The 13,927-nt window shown below is 40.6% G+C and overlaps 1 pseudogene; it reads left to right on the forward strand.

Annotated features, from left to right (window-relative positions):
* The first annotated feature begins 1,848 nt into the window (after positions 1-1,848).
* LOC138158944 (small ribosomal subunit protein RACK1-like) lies at positions 1,849-2,964 on the forward strand (annotated as a pseudogene).
* The last annotated feature ends 10,963 nt before the right edge of the window (positions 2,965-13,927 follow it).

Here is a 13,927-nt window from a genome sequence, read left to right on the forward strand (position 1 = left end):
TTTGAGACTTTGAAGCTGTGTTAAATTTGTTGTCTTTGTTTGAGTTTGTATTTTGATCTTCTCTGTCACCATAGTAATTTTCTATTGTCAGGTTCTTTATTTTTGTTGTTTCCTTGTTTTGCCAGCCTATTTCTTCACTTTTAACTTTATGTTCAAATTAGGTTCTGTTTCTGGGGTACAGGGGAGCACTTTCTAAGCTTCAGGTATTTTGTGCTGCTATGTAAATTTTCCATTTTTCCAAGGTGGTATGATATAAAAATGCATGTGTTTCCTAATCCCCTGTGCTCTGGTCTGTGAGCAACCACAAACACTCTTTTCTACCCTGGAACTATGACCAGTGTCTCCACTCCCCTGTGTTCACATTTTAGTGTGCTAATGCTTCTCCTTGTCCTGAGACTGCAACCCATTGCCATCATGAAACAGAGTCCTATAACCAGTGCCAGCAAAGGGAGCCCTACAATCTCCTCTGACCAGTCTGATGCCCTACCATCTATGGGGCTGAGAGCTCTAGGAGCTACTGCTGTCAATTCATTCAACCCGTTCTCCCAGGCCTGCTGCTGGCTTACCAGGACTGTAGTCCACTTTCACCCCATCAAGACAGACATTTTCTGCCAACTTTCTAAGTTATCTTGGGCTAGAAATTTGTTTTACCTTGTCCTTTTCTTGGTTTTGCCACTTCAGAATTCATTTTGAGTTTTATTTTAAAGTTGTTAAGAGAGGAATTTGGGAGAGCCCAGGTAAGTTCCTGCTTTTACTGTACTGTCTTGGCTCTCCTGAGATTACATTTTCATAAAAGGAAGAAGAATAAGAAAACTGGAGTGTTTGAAGGGCTAGAAAAAAGTAGAGGAAAAGGACAGGGAAGAAGGTCATCCACTGGGTTTTCTTCACATTTTTTTTTTTTGCCTGGGGCTGGCCCTGGGCACAACTTAACTTTCAGCATAGTTGAGTAGCTCTTCCTAAAGAATACCTGCTGGGGAAAGAACACCAACTGCTCCTTTCACCCTCCCCCCCCACACCCCCCCCCACACACACACCACACACATAATCACATACAAAACAAAGTAAAACAAACAAAAACAAAATTTATCATCCGGGGAAGAAAAATCTTTTGAAAACTTTCCCAGCACCCTCATAATAGAGTTACTGATGCTGTAAACATCTTTGTTTATATCACTTTTTCTACTTCTGTGTATTATTGATGAAATCATCCCAGGGGGACCAAGAGCTTGCTTGGTTAACTCTCTAACACTGGCCTGTGCCAATAGGACTGATAGAGGCCTAGCAGCATCATGGGCGATTTTTGAAGGCACTGGTCCGCACCAGTAATTTTGGAGTTTGGAGTAAACAATCATAGCTGTAGGAGGGAGTAGCACTGGGCTTTGACTCTTGAGCAGACAAAAAACTTCATAAATATTACATCAACTTGAAAAGAATGTTCCATTAAGATATCAGAAAGGCAGCCTCAGATTAGGCTAGAAAATTTAAAGCCCTTGGTCACCTGGGAAAGAGGGAAGACAAAGCCTCCTCTGTGATTGTCTAAGTTGCTCCCATCAGGGCTCTAACCTCAGTGTTTCGTCTAGAATGTGTTTCAGGGTAGGCTGAATTCCCATGGTTAAGATTCTTTCTCTCCTAAATTAATTTTTTAAACACTCAGCCATGCTTTTTTTAGGCCTCTTCTGATCACTTGATTTATATTATAAAGATGATCCATTAAGTGAAGTATGCTATGTAACTCAGCTTGGCCTAGCTGTTTAGGATCATGACTTAGAAGGGAATTTAAAGTCATCTAGTTTAACCTCTTCATTTCAAAGATGACAAAAGACCTAGAGAGGCTATGAAATATACCAAGGTCTCTTTTCTTGCTTGGCGGCTGGTGTGAAGTAGGGCCGGCTGGTCTCTCTCCGTGCAATCTGGATCCATCCTTCTTCTTGGAGCGATCCAACGAAGTCTCGTCATCATGACTGAACAGATGACCCTTCGGGGTACCCTTAAAGGCCACAATGGCTGGGTGACCCAGATCGCCACGACTCCCCAGTTCCCCGACATGATCCTATCAGCCTCCCGAGATAAGACCATTATCATGTGGAAGCTTACCAGAGATGAGACAAACTATGGGATCCCCTCAGGGGTCACTCACATTTTGTTAGTGATGTGGTCATTTCCTCTGATGGCCAGTTTGCACTCTCAGGCTCCTGGGATGGCACACTAAGACTGTGGGATCTTACAACTGGCACTACCACCAGACGCTTTGTTGGTCACACCAAGGATGTGCTGAGTGTAGCCTTCTCTTCAGACAACCGTCAGATTGTCTCTGGTTCCCGGGATAAGACTATCAAGCTGTGGAACACCCTGGGTGTCTGTAAATACACTGTGCAGGATGAGAGCCACTCAGAGTGGGTGTCTTGTGTCCGTTTTTCACCCAATAGCAGCAACCCCATCATTGTCTCCTGTGGCTGGGACAAGCTGGTCAAGGTCTGGAACTTGGCCAACTGCAAACTGAAGACAAACCACATTGGCCACACAGGCTACCTAAACACAGTTACAGTTTCTCCTGATGGCTCTCTTTGTGCCTCTGGAGGCAAGGATGGTCAGGCCATGCTGTGGGACCTCAATGAGGGTAAGCACCTCTATACTCTGGATGGTGGTGACATAATTAATGCCCTCTGCTTCAGCCCCAATACTGGCTCTGTGCTGCCACTGGGCCCAGCATCAAGATCTGGGACCTAGAGGGCAAAATCATTGTGGATGAGCTTAAGCAAGAAATGATTAGCACCAGCAGCAAGGCTGAGCCTCCCCAGTGTACTTCCTTAGCCTGGTCTGCCGATGGCCAGACTCTTTTTGCTGGATACACAGACAACTTGGTACGGGTGTGGCAGGTGACCATTGGCACTCGGTAAAGGGACCCCTTAAACCATAACTCAGATTTTGAAATAAAATTGCTGCCTTTTGAAAAAGAAAAAGAAATATACCAAGGTCACCCCAGCAGTAGTGGAAGAAGTATTATTATATGTTTGCTCACTGTGTGCATGCTACCAACCTGCAACTCTCTACAGATTCTCTTTTGCCAGGTTGGGGCTGGCTTGATTCCTCCCACTCCCTGAATCCACACTGGCATTCTGGTAGTAAGCATGCTGCTATAAGTGCTTCTCAGAGTCTTGGAATAAGTTTAGAATAGGGGAGTAGGGGTAGAAATACACATCTCTATTCATGACTGCGGCTTCTGTGCCCCCACTAAGGTTTATCATTTACATCAATCAGCCCCAACAACTCCAGTAAGTCTAAACATGAAACTTTTACTAAATAAAAAGTCAAAACAAAAACAGCAAAACAAGAGTAGAAGCATTGCATTTCCGAAATAAAGGGCAAAAGTATGGATAATCAAAACAAAACATAACTTTTATAACTAGTTATGAAACTTTCCTAGCGATGCTCACAGTAGGAGGAGACTAGGAACTAACTTACAGAAACCTAGAAAGAAGGCAGGTGAGTAGGGAAGCCTAGGTGCCTGAGGTAACCTAAAATTCTAGACTTCAGAACTGTATATCTGTCACAGAACCATCTAGACAACATGTCACATAAATGGAGGCTTCTCTCCTCTTTGGGGCCTTCTATTCTCTCTCAGATGAAGTTACTTCTCTGCTACTATTAAGCTGCAAAAGTAATGTTGAAAGGTTGTTTGTTGTTTTTAATTAACAGTAGTTGTTATATTTTTTATATGGGGGGAAGGCAATTGGGGTTAAGTGATTTGCTTAGGCACACTGCTAGTAAGTGTGTCAAGTGTCTGAGGTCACATTTGAACTCAGGTCTTCCTGACTTCAGGGCCAACACTCTATTTACTGTGGCACCTAGCTACCCCTAATTAATAGTACTCTTAAGACAAGTATCTAAAGAGCCTTCAAGATGTGGCTAGGAACTGAAGCAGAATGACATTTGCTTAGTAAAAAACAGCTCCTTTAAACCTGGGATTTGTAAAGTTTCTCAAGTAACTGTCTATAGGCTTAAAAAGGTTCTCCCTCTCAAGCCACAGAGGTTAGTAAAGGACAAAGTAGGCAAGCATCTGAAGGGCTTCCCCTTCCTCAAACTATAGGTAGTGCCCTTCTTCACATAGCATAGTATTCCCCCAGTCAGCTCCCATTCGCAGTTTTCTCTCATCAGAGCAACACCTGTAGAACTTTTCTGTTTCTAGTTAACAGGTCATAGTTGTGTTCAACTTCTGTCAGCTTCTTAAGTCCATTGGCTTTTTTGTTCTGACTTCTGATAAGCAGTTTCTCTCATGGGCTTCTCCTGTCAGTTTCTCTTTTGTGGTTTCTCAGGCTTCTGATCTGATTTCTAATACCTCAAAACATGACTCTATCACATATGGTGATTTTAGGTTGAGAAACTTAAAAATCTACATTTTATCCTATATAGCATAAATAGCTAATATACAATATCCTATAGTCCCTAATTATTTGATTTATTTACCAATAATAAACTCCCAAGTACTAAATCATATGTAAATTAGCTTCTGGGAAACAATGCATTACAGCCCTCTTTACAATCGGTGAACACTTTTACCTCTGAGGAGATATGTTTTCACTCAGGTTCATTCAAAACGGTTTCTCTTCAAGCTGTTTTCTTTGTGTTTTACAACATGTCGTCTTTCTCTCCCTTTTAGGAAACAAAATGTCCTCATAAGAGTCAGAATCTCATATTTACACAATATTTTAAAGTTTACAAAGTAATCCTTACATGTATTATCAATTAGGTCTTCATAAAACTCCTATGAAAAAAGTATTTCAATTCTTCTGTTGGTGGAAATTTCCTCCAGTAATGCAGATTATTATTGTTATTATTATCAAAGAACCATAGATTTTGAACTAAAAGGTCATTTAGTCCAACACTCTCACCTTATACATGAAGCTTTAGTGAATAAAGAACTTACCCAAGTGTATCAGCAATGCCATATTCACAATGCCTATGGAGATTACAAATATGCTGATATAATTATCCATCACAAAATATATCATGCTTGCCATATGGGGAAATAAACTAGAAAATTTATTAAGATACCAAAAGACTGAGTCCCAAAACCAGAAAGTGAAAGCCATCAGAGTAGTTATGATATTGGCACAGGTGGATAAAGTAGAAAGCACCCACATTTTCAAGCCTTTAAAACAGAACAGGCTACCTCAGGCAAAGGTCCTCCTCTCCCCACTCACAGCAACCACCCAGCATCTGGGAAGCGCACTCCCAGCAGCTCCGGCCCCTGGCAGTCCTCAGCAGGAGTCCTTAGCAGAAATTCTGGTTAACTCAAAAAGGGCTTCACGCTGCCACTGCCGCTGCATCTGCTGCTGCCGCCGCCGTCACCACCACCGCCAGCCACCGTAGGAACTCCAGCTTGGCTTCCGCTTCCTTTTGCTCCACCCCTTCCTGCTACGTCAGCAAGTCCAATGGGGCATGGAAGATCTTTAAATCCCATAACCCTTACACCAAGGTAATGAGAGTTAGTGTTGGGATTCAAACTCAGGTCGCTGGGTTGTTTTTATTTTTTCATTTCAAATCCAGTGCCCATGCCATGCTGCTTTCTCCAAGAGCCAGTGAAACTTAAACAATTATAACCCTTGAATATTTGATGTATATAGTCCATTACAAGTCTTTCTAGTTGGCTTGGTGGGTTCTATAAGAGCTTTAACTTTAGTGGCATGGTCTTTGAGAAGCCAGTGTTGCTTCTGTGCCATGATGAGTTATTAGAGTAGGTCATAGGATCACAGATAGAGAACTGAAAGGAACCTCATAGGACACCTAATCCAGAGCCCTTATTTTAGATTATTAAGACACTGAGGTGGGTGGAGACAAGATGGTTGAGCAAAAGCAGGGTCTTGCTCGAGCTCTCTCCCAAACCCCTCCAAATACCCTATGTTCTATCCACTGAAACACTTAGCTGCCCTTTATTGAAGACATAGAATCATAAAATATGATTAACATAAATTTTTATTTTCATTTCTTTCTGCTGTACCATTTACACACTGTTGAACCTTTTTTTTTCTCTTTAATTTTCACTTAAGGGGCAGTATTAGACTTATTTTTATGTTTGCGTGTATGAACTGGTTAAGAACTTTAAAATGCTCTAGTAAACTGTCATATCAGGGATGCCTAAAGCCAGGCATATATCTCCACTACAGAGATGGGTCATGTCTCAAGTTTTCACCAAATTGTACATAAAATTTTGAGAAATTTTAATTTAGCATTTCAAACTTTGTTTAGTATCCATCTGATTCATCTCTTGAAGTTAAAAGAAAACACTATATGTTTTGAGGCAAGCTATTTTATACCTCTGGGCCTCTGTTTCCTCATTTATAAAATATGGGGACTAGTCCAGATGTCCTCTACGATCCCCCCCAGCTCTACTGTGGTGATAAACAGTACCTACTTCACTGTATCTATTGTCACAAAACTTTCTAAAAACAAAATTGTAGGCTCTAGAACTAGAAATGATTACAGAAGCCATTTATTTCAACCTATTCCTTTTATGGAGTAGCTAGGTGGTACAGTGGATAGAGTGGCAGGCCTAGAGTAAGAGAGCTTCATCTTCATGAGTCCTTATCTGGCCTCAGACACTTACTAGCTGTGTGTCCCTGGGCAAGTCACTTAACCCTGTTTGCCTCAATTCCTCATCTGTAAAATGAACTGGAGGAGGAAATGGCAAACCACTCTAGAATCTTTGCCAGCAAAACCCCAAAGGAGCTGGATACTACTGAAACAACCAACCAACCAGAAACAACCACACAACAACCAACAACGATTTCTTTTAGAGATGATAGAATAATCTAGAAACAATAAAGTACCTTTCTAAGAGACATTACTTCTCTTTCTATGTCTGATCAGCAGCCATCAGTGATCTAATCTGAGTTGGCTGAGGTAACATTAGCTAATTGATCATTGTGCTGTCTCTGGATGACTACATTGGGAAAGAGGATGTCTCAAGAAGAACCCACCAAGAAATAATATCTAATGGTGGAAATTCAGTCATTTTAGCAATTGAATAGGACGGATATTGGGCAAACTATTTGGAGAGGAACTTTCTCTATCTCTACCCTCATACCACCAGTATAACACAAAAGTGACCATCTATTTTACCAGTATGTGAGAAAGATCCTGATTATTTTTGTCATGATACTTCATCACAGGTTTACAACTCTAAATTCTGAATCCTTACGGTAAACAAATGTTTATCCATTTTTTTCTCCCATAGTTGACCTAGGATATACTGCAGCATTTTGCCATCTGTCATTTCCTCCTCCCCACAATTCCCGTGACTAGTTACATGAGATAGATCCTTAATAATGGTTAATGATTTTCATAACCCTAGTTAACAAATGAAAGATCGAGGATATAACAAATACCTTGTTATAATAATTAGCTAATTTTAAGTGCTAGGAGATGATATAATGGCCCCTAAGTTTCACATGATCCCACTCTGTTTGGCTTTTGGGAGTTTATTTTAGAGAAAAAGTTATTAATTCAGTCACAATTTCTATGATATCTCAGTTGGGGAATTTCTAACATTTAGATAGAAGTTGGACTCCCTGCCTAACTTTTAATTCATAGGCATGTCTAGTTTACCCCTGGTGTCTTTGTGATTGAAACAGTGAGGGAGGAATAGCAGCCCCAAAGAGTGTGAGTCTTACTCCTCCCCATCCAGAATGGGTTTTGGACATCCCTGGGCTAGAGGAGAGATTAAGGCAAAGAAGGATAAACCCATGTGGGTAGTCCAGGTGGTGGGAAAATCTGCCTCCACCTTCTGAGGCACCCTGCACACTTACCTTTCCTTTATCTCATCTGTGGGATGAAAATCCATGGCAACTGAAAATCCATCCAAGCTATTTGACTGATTACATGGCTTAGATGAGTTGATAGCAACCAGCTCTATTCATTTTAGTGAAGCAGAGGACCACCAGGCCTTACCATCTGCCCTGCCTCTATGCCCTCCAGATCCTTGTCACTATCATCTGACCTGTTGATACAACCCAAGGACTCCGGATTTCTGGGCCTTCCCATCTGCCCTGCAGATGAACTTTCTTAATATGCTGATTACCCCCATGAGAGTTTGAATGCCTTGAGAGCAGAAACGATTTCACTTTTTCTTTTTGTGTCAGTAGCTCTTAGCAGTGCTTGGCAGATGGGAAGCACTTAGATACTTATTCACTTATTCATATACAGTGGAAATAGCATTGGATTTGGAACCAGAGGACTTTTTTTTTTGCTTTTTGGAGGGAGGGAAGGCAGGGCAATTGGGGTAAGTGACTTGACCAAGGTCATGTGGCTAGTAAGTGTTAAGTGTCTGAGATTGAATTTGAACTCAGGTCCTCCTGACTCCAGGGTCGGTGCTCTATTCACTATGCCACCTAGCTGCCCCCGAGGACTTATTTTAAAGGCTATTCTGCCCCTTAATCCTTGTGTATGACCTTGGGTAAGTTATTTAACCTCTCTGAGTTCCTTGAGGCTAAGGACTATCTTGCTTTCTTTTGTGTGGATCCTTAACACTTAGCATAGCTCTGGCCCATAGGAGGCACTTAACAAATATCTGGCCTGTGTCTATGGCCCTCAGTTTACTTACTCAACTGTAAAATGAACAGTTTGGACTGGGTGACCTTTAAGGTTGTTGTGTTTGTTTTTTTCCAGATCAGTATCTATGATCCTCAGATCCTCTGACTTCAAATACAGGGTTCCCTAGGCCATCTCTACTGCCTATATCAGTCTGGAGGATTGACTATTTTCTCCATAAACAGGATTCTGAAGAGATAGCTTGGGTGTATTTCCTAAAATGGAAGTAGAATCTCAGAAGACTCCAGTCTTGAATGGTTTATGCACCAGTTAAATAATTTGGGTAATCCCATAAAGTGTTTGGTGTGAAAAACGAATGGTCTAGTTCACAAGCTGAGCCTTTTGCTGCAAACCTAAAAGTCTGAAATCTCAGCCCCAGGCCTGCTCCTTCGATGTGATTATGCTGGCTTAATATGGTCATGATCTGCCTATAATAAATTACTTCAGTAATGAAAATCTTTAAGGAACGAATGAAAGGGCAAATGACCACGTCTTTTACCTTGGCTAGAAAAATGGAAGATGCCAAAGGAGTTGTCCCCATAGGGGCAAAAAAGGAGAGGGTATTGAAGTCACATGTTGGTGTTCTGAAACTTTCATCTCCCTTAAGAGTTTATGGGACAGAGCTCATTATTCTTCCTACTGATCTCCCTACCAGTCTGACTCTAGCCTTGCCCTCCTGAATTACACAGGCAGTCAGCTCATTCATTCCTTGCTTCCAATCCTCCCTCTCAAATGCTACCACAGTCACACATCAGTGCTCCAAAGTATAACAACAAATACATTACTGGCTCTAAATAGGAAAGATAATGCCCATATTATTCAATTCAGTACCATAGTTGAAAAGCACCTTGGATTTGGGAGTTATCATTTAGGGAATGTTCTGTGGAACACGTCCATTTTCTTTCTATTCCTGACCAATTTTATTGGAGCCTATGAAAGAAGGACCTAAGAGGACAGGGTAAGATTAATATCAATGACCATCTGATAGACTCTGGATAATAAATGAATTAATAATACCACTAGAGAACAAAGGAAATGTGTAGGGCTTGTTGGAGTGAGGGAGACAGAAGGGAAAATTATAACTTTACTTTTTAAAAATATTTTTAGATACATAAAACCAGACTACTGACCAAGGCTGAAACAAATATAAGTCTATCCCCAAACAAGGGGATGGATTCCATATAGGCCAATGTTAGCTTTGGCCAACAGGAAATTTAATAGGTTTTGTAATCTTGAACCCCTGGGTTTTGAAATCAGAATGAAGAATAGCATCTTGACCACCTTAGGGGTGTAAGGAAGGATTGTGCCTGATTCAAATAATTTAAACTAAGGCACCATAGTAACTTTTCTGCAGAATAGTTAGATGACAGAGTGGACAAAATGACAGATTTGGACTCAGGAAGACCTGATTTCAAATCTAGCATCAAACACTGAGTGTCCCTGGAAAAGTCACTTAACTTTTTTCTGCCTCAATTTGCTCAACTATAAAACAGGGATGATAATAGCATCTACCTCTCACAGTTTTTGTGAAGAGAAAATGAGATAAAATTTGTAAAGTGCCTGTCACATAGGAGGGGCATTTAATAAATGTTTCTTTCCTTCCCCAAGAATAGCAATATCAGATTGATAATGAATCATAAACTTAAAGAATGCCAGTTGAAAGGAATCTCAGAGGTCATTTAGTCCAACCCCTTCAGTTTGATAGTGTGGCATATTGGAAATATCAAGTACACTTGAACTCGGGAGAGTCTGAGTGCCACTCAGACAAATAGTAACTGCATAACCTTGGGTAAATCACTTAAGACAGATAACATTTTAGGTATCTTGTCTGTAAAATAGAATGACATTGGAACTTCTTTGCTATTTAAAAACATTTTAGTTGGTTATTTTCCCTAGTTGTATGTAAAAAAAAATTAACATTCATTTTTAAAACTTTGAATTCCAAATTCTCTCCCATCATTCCTCCCCAGCCCCATTGAGAAGGCAAATAATTCCACATAGGTTATACATATGTAGTAGTGCAAAACATTTCCATATTAGGCATGTAAAAAAAAAACAGAAAAAAAAAACAACTCAAGAAAAATAAAGAAAGGAAACAAAATGTACTTCAATATTTATTCAGAGAAACCATCAGTTCTTTCTCTAGGGATAGATAGCATTTTTTCATCATAAATCTTTCAGATTTGTTGTGGATCTTTCTGAGAATAGCTAAGTCATTCACAGCTAATCATCTTACAATATAGCTGTTACTTTGTACACAGTACATTTTACTTTGCATCAGCTTAATCACATACCACAAGGTGTTCAGCTATTCCCCAATTGATGGGCACCCCTTTAATTGTCAATTCTTTTTCACCAGAAAGGAACTAATATAAATATTTTTGAACATATAGGTCCTTTTCTTTTTTGTTTTTTATCTCTTTGGGGATACAAATCGTGTAGCAACGTTGCTAGGTCAAAGGGTATGCATGGTTTTATAGCCCTTTGGACTAAGTTCCAAATTCCTCTACAAAATGGTTGAATCAGCTCACCATTAATGTCTCACTTTTCCAACCTCCCCTCCACCATTTGTCATTATCCTTTTCTGTCCTATGAGGTAGTACCTCAGAATTGTTTTAATTTACAATTCTCCAATCAATAGTGAGTTACAGCAATTTTTCATATGACTATAGGTATCTTTGATTACTTCATCTGAAGACTGTTCGTATCTTTTGATCATTTATCAATTGGGGAATGGGTTTATTTTTTAAAATTTATCTCAGTTCTCTTTATGTTGGAGAAATGAGGCCTTTATCAGGGAAACTTGCTTCAAAATTTTTTCACAGTTACTATTGCTAACTGTATCTATCCCATTTCCCTCTCCCTCCCCTGGTTTATTCCCTTCACTTACTTCTTTCACCCTGTCCATCCTCAAAAGTGTTTTGCTTCTGACTACTCGCTTCTCCAGTTCTACCTCCCTTCTATCACACACACGCACACACACACGCACACACACACACACACACACGCACACACACGCACACACACACACACACACACACGCACGCACACACACACACGCACACGCACACACTCTCTTCTTATCCTCTTCCCCTCCTACTTTCCTGTAGGGTAAGATATAGTTCTATATCCACTTAAGTGTATATGTTATTCCCTCTTTGAGCCAATTCTGATGAGAGTAAAGTTCACTCCCTCCCCTTCATCTCCTCACCTTCCCCTCCACTGTAGAAGCTTTATCCTGACTCTTTCATGTGAGATAATTTGCTCCATTCTACCTCTTCCTTCCACTTTTACACAGTACATTCCTCTCTCACTCCTTGATTTTATTTTTTTGATATCATCTAAAAATATTCATATTCAACTCACAACTGTGCTGTCTATATATATATATATACAACTTCTAGCTGTCCTAATACTGAGAAAGTTCTTATTAGTTACAAGTATCACCTTCCCATGTAAGAATGTAAACAGTTGAAGGGCAGGGTCAAGATGGTGAAGTAGAAACAGAACTTCCTCCAGGTGACCACTCCCATGTCCTCCAATTCATGTAAAAAACTACTTTAAACAAACTTTGGAGCTATAGAACCCACAAAACGACAAAGAGAAGCTAACCTTCCACTGAAGACAGTCCAGCAGGCCGGCAGGCCAGAAGGAAGGGGCCAGCACAGCACTCTGGGAGCCAAGCCCAGCCCAGTAGGAGCTGGGGATTTTAGCCTCAGGGAGAGCCTGATCAACTGCCGGCTGGAGGAACTTCAGATCACCAGCAGCTGTGGTAGTTTCAAGAATTATCAACCCATAGATGCTAAGGACAAAGTGAGAGGCCAGTGCAGTGGGGACTTTGGAACCTGGGAGCTCAGGACTGAGATCCGGTCTTTTCCCCCTGGAGGGAGAAACAGCTGAGGCATGGCAGCTGTGCGGATGCCACCACATGGCAGCTTAAGCTCCTGGTCTGCAGATTGTAGGGGGACCAATTGACCAGTCTTAGGGGTAATCACTCTTGCTTTAACCTGCTTGGATGTGGGTCATTTTTTGGGGCGGAGGTCCTGAGGCATGTGACCAGTTTGCCAGAGCATGTGAAGGTTTCTGAGAGGGCAGCCAAATAAAAGCTCCAGCAGCTGAGAAAACCCCAGTGATTGGGACAAAGCTCCCTGCTCTGGTAGCAGAGTTCTACTGTGGCAAAAAGCTCAAAAGACAAGTAATTGAGTGGCAATATGAGCAAGCAAAGGAAGCAAGGCAAGCACAGCGGTCCAACTTTGGATTCCTTTTTTGGGGACAAAAAGGATTGGGGCATGGAACAGGAAGAAGTCAGCTAAGTCAGAACTCTTGCACCAAAAGCTTTCATTAAAAGAATAAGCTGCTTACAGCCCATAGAGGAGCTTAAGAAGGATTTTGAAAACCAAATGAAAGTACTGGAGGAAAAATTGGGAAGAGAAATGAGAACAATGCAAGAAAACTATGAAATGAGAATCAACAACCTGACTGAAGAAAATAACACCTTAAAAAATAGACTAACTCAAATGGCAAAAGATGCTCAAAAAGGCAATGAGCAGAAGAAAGACTTAAAAAGCCAAATTTGCCAGATGGAAAAACAATCTCAAAAGTTCACTGAGGAGAACGTTTCCTTCAGAATTAGATTAGAGCAAATGGAAGCTAGTGACTTTATGAGAAATCAAGATAATATTAAACAAATCCAAACAAATGAAGAAATAGAAGGCAAGGTGCAATATCTCAGTGAAAAAACCACTGACTTGGAAAATAGATCGAGGAGAGATAATTTAAAAACTATTGGACTACCTAAAAGCCATGAGCAAAAAAAAAAAAGAACCTAGAAATCATATTTCAAGAAATTCTCAAGGAAAACTGTCCTGATGTTTTAGAACCAGAGGGCAAAATTGAGGTTGAAAGAATCCACCAATCACCTCCTGGAAAAGATCCCAAAAAGAAAATTCTTAGGAATATTATAGCCAGGTTCCGGAGTTCCCAGATCAAGGAGAAAATATTACAAGCAGCCAGGAAGAAACAATTTTAATACTGTGGAAAGACAATCAGGATAACACAGGATCTGGCAGCTTCTATACTGAGGGATCAAAGGGCTTGGAATATGATATTCTGGAGGTCAAAGGAGATAGGATTAAAACCAAGAATCACCTACCCAGCAAAACCGAGTATAATGCTTCAGGGGAAAATATGGTCATTCAATGAAATAGAGGACTTTCAATCATTCTTGATGAAAAAACCAGAGTTGAATAGAAAATTTGACATTCAGATACAAGAAACAAGAGAAGCATGAGAAGGTAAACAGGGAAAAGAAATCATAAGGAACTTATCAAAGTTGAACTAT

The sequence above is a fragment of the Petaurus breviceps genome, unplaced genomic scaffold (genome assembly GCF_028583685.1).
Source record: "Petaurus breviceps papuanus isolate PSGF00001 unplaced genomic scaffold, PetGlider_PUasm1.0 175, whole genome shotgun sequence".
In the NCBI taxonomy this organism is placed as follows: domain Eukaryota; kingdom Metazoa; phylum Chordata; class Mammalia; order Diprotodontia; family Petauridae; genus Petaurus; species Petaurus breviceps.